We start from the raw sequence: 6,968 nt of genomic DNA, 5'->3' as shown, positions 1-6,968 counted from the left end.
GATGGCTAAATAAATTATCTTCTTACATTCTATTCCTCTCCACATACTCTGCAACCCAGCTTCATTGGTATATATGTTGTTCCTTGTTCATGACACTCCCTCTCCAGACAAGATGCTTTTTCACTACCTATCCCACATACCTGGAATACTATTGCTCGTAATCTCTGATTTACTTGGCCTCTGTTTAAATTTTATCTTCTGTAAGAGGTCTTTCTTGGATCTCCTCACTTACTTCCTCCACCACCAGCACCTTGCCTCTAAGATCACTTTGCATTTATACTATATCTTATACAAACAGTTCTCATTAGAACGAGTTCCTGGAGGACAAAGAAGTGTTTTTGCTTTTCTTTATATCCCTAGCATATAGTCTGGCACATTTTCACCACCTAATAAGATTGCTGATTGACTGAGTGAATACTCAGAAGCATGAGAAGACATTTATACGAACTGATACAAATCGAAGTAAGCCAACAAAATATCCAATGACAGTGGAAATGCAAATAAAAGAGCAAAAAGAAAAACATTGTGTGGTGGCTAAGTGGCACAGAGGATAGAGACCACCCCTGAATGAGGGAGTTCAAAATACAGCCTCAGGCACTTACTAGCTATGTAATTCTGGGCAAGTCACTTAAATCCAATTGCCTCCAAAACGAAAAAAAGAAAAAGAAAAACATTTCAATTACAATTGCAAAGTATTAATCCTTTTTTTTTTTTTTAGAACCCACATGTGGAGTTAATTAGATTCTTTCTAAAAATGCAAGTTGTACAAGTAGTTGTTCAGTTGTGATCTTCTGTTTTTGATTCCATGAATGTAGAAATGCACACGCTCAATAAAATTTCTAAGGTTTCCCAGGTACAAAGTAACAAAATACAATATTTTTTGAAAAAATATAATCTTCAGTCTCTATGTGAAGGAAGAGGTGGGGAAGAATTCATTTTCCATTTGTGTTTTTGTCAACAGTTATGCTTTCAGTTACCTTTCTGTAAGAAGTAGAGGGGAATGGCTGGCAGGAGAAACTCAGGAAGGTGCGTTCTCATTTCTCCACTAGATTTTGCCAGTGAATTTTCTAGTGTTCCCAGAGATTCAAAGACCACAACAGGAGAATTCCTTATTCCTGATGTTGGCTGGTCTTTCTGAACTCATAGTATCCAGGAACTAGAACTATTCCTATAGAGTTCAATTCATCCTCATCACCAGCAAACATTTATTAAGATAATCTGGACTCACTTTCTCTCTCTAGTACTGAGTGCCAGGACTGAAATGCCATTACTCCCAAGAGGCTCAATTCTGGATAACTGAGCAACGCTCCTGAGCAAAACAGGATTCAGTCTTCCCCGGAGTTTCTAGTTTGCTGGCCCACAAGGTTCACAGGGTCCCACAAGGCCCTGCATGTGGTAGTCATTCACTAAATATGAGTGAGTGATTGGTAAAGCAGAGCAAAGGAGGTTAGTGGGAAAACCAAGGGCTTTGGCATTGCAGGTGCAGTAACCCTCTGGGATGAGGACCCAGAAAGGACTGTTTGGATTCGGATTATGGGGCCTTGAAAAGCTCTTCACTGGGTAAATAGCTTTCTCTTTCTAGTCCCTCTTTCTCCTGTCCCAGAGTTTCCACTGTCAGCTCTGAAACCCATGTTTTTCTGCTTTTACTCTGGCCTGCTCCAGGTGGGGAGACAGGCCCGGGCAAAGATCGCCCTGCACAGCCCATCTTCTCCACTGGGGTGGGGTCAGGATTGCATTAGGAGAACTCTAGTCCTGGCGCTGGGGGCCAGGGTGGAGGGAGGTCATCCGGCAACCTGCTTCAGGGAGTTCAGGCATGGACCCGCTCCCCAGTCACCTCTTTAGAAGAGGGATCTTCAAGAGCAAAGCTCCTGTCCCAGGTCAGGACAGTCTCCCTGTCTCCTGTGCACTGGGCCCTTTCCTGCCCCTCCTCCAGCAGCAGAGGGATACTGGGAGCCCGGCATTTCGGCCAGAGGCTTTATTTGGGGAGGATATCTAATAAAATCAAACCCCTTAGCCGAGGAAAAAACCTTTTGGTTTCCTGTGTGAAGAAATCAGAAGCTACAAAGTGAAGTGATAGAAGGCTGGAAGATGGAGTTGGGAGCTGGAGAATAGATGGGGCAAGGAACCTCGAGATTTTCTATTCACTTTTCTTCTCTCCCCGTGATTTCAAATAAATATAGGTCCGAAAGAGGTCTCGCTCACCTCTCAGGGAGCTAGCTACCAGGGGCGCCAGAGTCCGGAAGGTGGGGGGCCGGGAGGACAGCCGCCGGACCCCCGAGGAGAGCAGACCAACCGCATTCTATCTGGGGAGTCAGAGCGCAGATCTTTAGGGTTGCTGCGGGAATCCGGGGGAAGGTACTGGCCCGAGGCGCTCCGGTGCAGGTGCTCTCGGAGTCGGCTGCACACCTCGCCATCCAGGAGGCTGCAGGAGGGCAGGACCCGGGTCAGGCGGCTGAGGCAGGCCCGATAGCCCTCTCTGTAGCTGTCTGCTGAGGTGGGAGCCACGGGGCCATGGGACGTGTGCAGCTCCTGCAGGAAGCGCACAGTCATTTCTAGGACGTCTGCTTTCTCCAGCTTCGAGTAGCGGGAACTATCCTTGCCGATAAGGGGTGAGACCTTTGAGCTGGCTCAGGCTCTCGTTGATGCGCGCCCGTCGGCGTTTCTCCATGAGAGGCTTCAGGGTCTTTCACAGTTCGGCGGCGTCCCCTGGCCTTCAAGGGACGCCCATCTTGGGCTCGAAGGCCTAAAGTATTAATCCTGAAGAAGAAATAGTAAAATGAATTTCTCCTTTGCATATGTGTATGAGGGAAGCAAGGAATAATGCATATGGAACACTACAAATATTCTTTGTTAGAAAGAATAATTCGGTGGGTAGAGGAGGATGAGGGAATTGGGAAATAAAGATCATGTGAAAATAAGGATATAAATAATCTTTTTTTAAGGGAAATTTTATTTTTTTAAATTTTAGACAAGCATGAAAAAGACTCAAAGAAGTCACTAAAGTTCTTCTTTTCTATTATTTCCTGAATAATATAGGAAGTTCCATAAAAAAGATAAACTGTCCCCATAAGAATTTCATTATTGTGCCTTTATCTAAAATGTATCTCCTTGATAATCTGCTTAGAGTTGCTTTAAATTGGGTGGTAACATCATTTAAAATGTATTGGTATGACTCAGCCACAAACACTGAATCTCAAAATATCAAGACCTTCCTTTATTTCTGTTTAAATTATTTTTGTAATAACATTAATACAAGTTCTGTTTACATTTCAAGGTGGGTTAACTCTTAGATATTTAATGCATTTTGTTATCAGAAATGGCATTCTCTTTCTATTCCTTCTTCCTGGTTGGTTTGGGTTTATTTTTAGTAATATAAAAACAACTGATGGCATTTTGTGCATTTATTTTTGTGTCCAACTACTTTGCTGAAGTTGTTTAATGTGTTCATGAAGTCTTTTTTGGTGATATTGATTCTCTGGGACTCTAAATAAAGACGTTGCCAGCACAGGGCAAACAGGATTTTGCCCTGCTACATCAACCATAGAAGCAAACTTTCATCTTTCCTGTGAGTAATCCCCACAGCATTCCCAGGTCTCATGCCTCTTCACATGGTACTCTACTGATCTGCTCTGACATGCAGCATCACTTCCCTGGGACTTCTCCACCTAAGACCCCTTATTTAGGTGCCCTTCTTGTAGGAAGAGAAAATGTTTAATTGGAGGGAGAGCGGAAGAGAGTTGGTCTTTGAAAGTCAAAACCTAAATCACAGAAAAAAAAAAGTGGCAGGTAACAGGGTTCATTAACTCAGAGGTATTCCTAGGTTAGCAAAGCATAAAGATGTGTAAATAGTTACTCCTTTATAAAGTAGGATTATATCAACTACATGAAGGGGAGGGGAACCAGCCCTCCACCCCCACCCATCTACACTGTTATGAACTTCCACTCTCTGCTGTGAACTATTGATTTTCATATTTTTGTTTGGTTTTATTTCTAAAGAGATCCAACTCCAACGTTAGATGATGACAGTTTTTTAATTCATGTTCAGTTATGTCTGAATCTTCATAATTCCATTAGGGCGTTTCTTGTTCTTTCTTTTTTGGGGGGATATGAGGCAGAGTTAAGTGACTTTCCCAGGGTCACATAGCTAGTAGGTATTTGGGACTGGATTTGAACTCAGGTCCTTATGATTCCAAGATTGGTGCCTATCTATTACTAACTGCCCCATATTTAGAATTTTCTTGACAAAGATACTGGAGTAGTTTGCCATTTTCTTCTCCAGTTCATTTTACAGATGAAGAAACTGAGACAGAAGTCACTTAACTTGGCCAGAGTTACACAGCTAGAAAGTGTCTAAGGCCATATTTGAACTGAAGAAGATGAGTCTCCATGACTCCAGACCCAACACTCCTTGGATCACCTACCCACCTGGGAGAGCAACTGATTTAGAAACTGAAGAGATACAAAATTAGAAAATTAGAGACATTATATTATTCCTATTTGCAGACAATATGATAACTTACTTAAGAAAGCCCACAAAATCAGCAAAGAAACTATTTGAAAGAATGGATAACTTCAGTAAAGTAGCTATTTACAAAATAGATTCACATTTATATATAGTGCTAAGGCCAAGCTCTATGCTAAGTACTTAACAATTATTATCTCATTTGATCTTCCCAACAACCCTAGGAGGAAGGTGCTATTATTTTATGGATGTGGAAAAAGGTAAAGAGATTTGTTCATTGTCATATAGCCAGTAAGTATCTATTGATTTCAGGTGTTCTTGATTTTAGACCTGGCACTTCTATTTACTATGCCACATACCTGCATAGCAAAAATTATAACAAAAACTAGGAGGAAATAACAGAAATAGAAATTATATTCAAAATAAGTAAAAATTCATTAGATTAAAAGGCAATCTACAAAGATCTAAATCTATTTAGACCCTGCTCTTTACAAAAATGCAAGACCTAAACAATTGAAGAGGTATCCATTCTTTGTACTTGGGTCACAACATTATAAAAAAATACTACCTAAAGTAAATTTTTAGATATAATATTATACAAAACTATCAAGGATTATGCAAAATATCATCACTAAATTCATCTGAAAGAACAAAAATTCCACAATCTCAAGAGAAACAATGGGGAAAAAACCCAAAAGTTTAGTAATTAAGAATTCTACTCTTACCAAATCTCAAATTCTATTTAAAACAGTAAACAATAAAAGTGAGAGGCAACAGAGCACAATGTATGATGAATTTACTGTCAAATTGGGAAATCTTATATTCAATTCCATCTATGATACATAGCAACAATGATCTCACATTTACTAGCATCCCACAGAAAGAAGGTCTTTTAACTTTTCACTGTCCTCACAGAACTTTCTAAGACTCTGACAGAGTTTTTCTTAAATTGAATCTGTAAAGGGTGTTTCCTCACTAGGCGTCCACTGCATGGATGAAATCACAAGTGCAATACAAAAAAAAATCATGATGATATGATTCTTGTTACAGATTGGTGGTACCAATGAGATGGAAAGCTTCTAGTAAATGAAAATAATATATTAGTATTCAATCAAATCCTCAAATAAAAATTACTTGGGAAAGGATCTTCCTCCTAGTCAATTAGACCCATGGAAAAATGAAAAGTATATTATTAGAAAATAGATTCAATTACAATAAGCTCCAAATGGAAGCTCCTTTAGAGTAGAGATTATTTTTGCTTCTTATTGTGTCCTCATCTCTTAGCATGGTCCCTAGCATATTGTTAAATGCTAAGGAAAAGTTTGTTGATTGACCCAAATGCAAAAGGACAATTAATCTAGTGCTAGAATGGACCTCAGAGGTCATTTAGTTCAATCTTTCATTTTACAACGGGAGAAATGAGGAAAAAATATCTCATCATCTTAAAAAAAAGTAGAGGACAGCATAAAGACATAGTTTTTATAACTATATCTGGGGTGAATAATTAATAGAGAATCATTTGATTATTTCAATAAATAAAGAAAAAGCATTTGACAAAATCTAACACCCATTATTGTTAAAAAATAAAATAAAATAAAAAATTCTAGAAAGCACAAGAATAAATGGAATTTTCCTTAAAATGATCAATGGCATCTATTTAAAAGCCTCAGCAAGCATTATATGGAATGGGGATAACTAGAAGCATTCCTAATAAGATCAGGAGTGGAACAAGGTTGCCCACTATCACCATTACTATTCTATATTATATTAGAAATGATAACTTTGGCAATAAGAAGAAAAAGGAATTAGAGTAGGTAATGAGCAAGCAAAATTATCACTCTTTGCGGATGATATTATGGTATACTCAGAAAATCCTAGAGAATCAACTAAAAAAATTACTAGAAACAATTAACAACTTTAGGAAAGTTGCAGGATACAAAATAAATCCACATAAATCATCAGCATTTCTATGTTACCAACAAAGCCCCACAGCAAGAGATAGAAAAGGAAATTCCATTAAAACAACTGTAGATGATATAAAATATTTGGGAATCTACCTGCCAAGACAGTCTGGAACTATACGAACACAATTACAAAACACTTTCCACATAAAGTCAGATCTAAACAACTGAAAGAATATCAAGTGCTCATGTATTATAATAAAAATAATATATTAATATAAAATATAATATATGTAATATTAAAAAATGATACCTAAATTAATCTACCAATCTATTGGTGCCATACCAATCAAACTGCCAAGAAGTGGAATAGATTAGGTTCACAAGACACAACAGTCAATGACTATAGTAATCTAGTGTTTGATAAATCCAAAACACCCCAGATTCTGGGATAAAAACTCACTATTTGATAAAAATTGTTAGGAAAATTGGAAACTAGTATGGCAGAAACTAGGCATTGACTAATACCTAACATTGTATACCCAAATAAGGTCAAAATGAGTTTCATGGTTTAGATATAGTGACACTGTAAGCAAAGTAGAAGA

The 6,968-nt window shown here is 38.4% G+C and overlaps 1 pseudogene; it reads right to left on the bottom strand.

Annotated features, from left to right (window-relative positions):
* Positions 1-2,089: 2,089 nt before the first annotated feature.
* On the bottom strand, positions 2,090-2,737 carry LOC127563937 (transcription factor HES-2-like; annotated as a pseudogene).
* Positions 2,738-6,968: the final 4,231 nt, after the last annotated feature.

The sequence above is a fragment of the Antechinus flavipes genome, chromosome 5, assembly GCF_016432865.1.
Source record: "Antechinus flavipes isolate AdamAnt ecotype Samford, QLD, Australia chromosome 5, AdamAnt_v2, whole genome shotgun sequence".
NCBI lineage: Eukaryota > Metazoa > Chordata > Mammalia > Dasyuromorphia > Dasyuridae > Antechinus > Antechinus flavipes.
This window is presented reverse-complemented; position numbering and strand designations above follow the sequence as displayed.